Source organism: Sinocyclocheilus rhinocerous, unplaced genomic scaffold (assembly GCF_001515625.1).
Source record: "Sinocyclocheilus rhinocerous isolate Xijiao unplaced genomic scaffold, SAMN03320098_v1.1 scaffold780, whole genome shotgun sequence".
Taxonomy (NCBI): domain Eukaryota; kingdom Metazoa; phylum Chordata; class Actinopteri; order Cypriniformes; family Cyprinidae; genus Sinocyclocheilus; species Sinocyclocheilus rhinocerous.
Window position 1 is genome coordinate 73,999 of NW_015654937.1, and position 2,332 is coordinate 76,330.

General features: G+C 50.3%; 1 pseudogene; it reads right to left on the reverse strand.

Annotated features, from left to right (window-relative positions):
• Positions 1-242: 242 nt before the first annotated feature.
• Positions 243-2,332, reverse strand: part of LOC107717840 (uncharacterized) — a 5,106-nt pseudogene continuing 3,016 nt past the window's right edge.

The window sequence follows — 2,332 nt, forward strand, 5'->3', positions numbered from 1 at the left end:
TCAAAAGGAAACAGGAAAACACATGTAGCAAAGGTTGACATGAACAATTCCAGACAAGGGAGAACAGAACGGGCTAGAACTCAAATAAGGCAGATAACGAGGGGCAGACAGGTGATGAGGATAACTAAATGACAAGGAACACCTGGAACAAATTGGAAACAATTAGGACAGGAACGGGAAGGACCAAATAAGGGCATGGAAACACAGGAAAAACAAAACCAAAACCGACCATAAACGTGACACTATCGAGTCCACGCCCCTTGTTGTCGCATCGCCACCATCCTACTGATGCGTCTTTCCTCCACCCCTGCTCGGATTTCTTCTTGGATCAGTTGACGCCTGTCCTTTCCCCGGGCCTTTTCATACCGAAGTTTCTAGTAACAGCAAAGCCCTGCGCGTCCTGACGCCACTGTCCCCACCAGCACACTTCAGCCTGATCGACTGCCTCCTGGGCCCTCCACTTCCTACCTGTCCTCACCTCGATGCCAGCTGAGGAAACTTAGTTGTCACTGGATTCTCTGTATAGCAGTACCTCTCTTGCTCGGGAAACCATAAACCCCTCTGATAGGCCACTGAAGGGGAGTTGTAGCTTGTTCTTCCTTCCGTATAGGGCTATGCTGGTGATACTACGCGGGAGACCCAACCACCTACATAGAGAGTGGCTGATCTTCCTCTCCAAGCCCCCCACAGTGGTTAGGGGGACGTCATAGACCAGCAGTGGCCAGAGGAATCGCGGCAGAATGCCATGCTGGTAAATCCAGACTTTGAACTTTCCTGGCAGCCCTTACTTGTCCACTGCAGTAATCCTGTGCAACTCCTTCCCAGTTTCACGGAGTGTGGCTGAGTGAGTGAGTGACGTGACATGTGGCCAAGTATGTACCCATACTCGGAATTAGTGCTCTGCATTTATTCCATCCAAAGTGCACACACACACCGTGAACACACACAAAGCAGTGGACAGCCATTTTTTTGCTACGGCGCCCGGGGAGCAGTTGGGGGTTCGGTGCCTTGCTCAAAAATGAAGTCCCTCAGTCGTGGTATTGAAGGTGGGAGAGAGCGCTGTACATTCACTCCCCCCACCTACAATTCCTGCCAGTACGAGACTCGAACCCCGCAACCTTTTGGGTTGTGAGTCCGACTCTCTAACCATTAGGCCATGACTTCGACTTAGGAGTTTGGAACGACATGGGGGTAAGTGATTAATGACAAAATTTTCATTTTGGGCTGGAGTATCCCTTTAACTGGCTTCTCTGTGATTGACGGAATTTGTACTCCTCCGAGGGAGAAACGGAATTATTGGTTACATTTCCCTTCCTCACCACAAGGGATCGGTACTTGGCTGGCTTAAAGTCCATTCGGGCCCAACTGATGAGGCGTTCAAGGCCTTGGCCATCTGCAGCCTGCTATGGAAGTTTGGTGTTTACTGTCAGATCGTCCATAAACGCTCTGATAGTGGGCTGTCACACACCTGAACGGGTAAGTGGGCCTCTGCATTGCACCTCTGCTGACTTAACTAGCATATTCATAGCTAAAGCGAACAAGATCACAGAGATAGTACACCCTGTGATTATTCCTTTCTCCAGCCTATGAAATGCTGATATTATTGATCCAGAGGTGACTCTCAAATTAAAGCAGCTGTAATAGTTCAAAATGAGGTCCCTGATTCTATCTGGAACATGATGTCGGATCAGTGAGGTTTCCACCAGCTTGTGCGGGATTGCCCCATGGCAAGGTCGAGCCACAGAACTGCCAGGTCCCCGTCACCTTCTCGAGCCTCCCGGATTAGCTGGGTGATAACTCCTGTGTGCTCTATACAACCTGGCACTCTCGGGATCCCACCTTTCTGAACAGCGGTGTCAATGTATTCATTCTGCAGGAGAAACTCCGCCATGCGTCGGGCAACGATACTAAAAAATATCGACCCTGATCTGCTCGATGCTACTTGAGTTCTCCTCCTTTGGAATCCAGACACCCTCTGCATGTCTCCACTGCTGCACCACTTTTCCCCTCCTCAAGATGACTTTGATGATTTTCCATAGGCGCTGAAGGAGTTTGGGACACCTCTTGTAGACCGCGTAGGGCACTCCACTTGGACCTGGTGCTGAATTCGTCCTAGCTGCTTTGACAACCTCCTGAACCTCTCTCAAGGTTGGGTCCTTGAGGTTAAATGCCACACTGGGTTCCGGTGGGGTTATCAACGTGCTACACGGTCCAAGTTCCTGATCTCTTGTTCTATCGCTGTAATTGGTGCTGAGGTACTTATCAACCTCGTCTTGAGTGCAGGAGAGTCGACCGCTACGCTTCTGCCCGAGGAGTCTCCTGGTGAATCCGA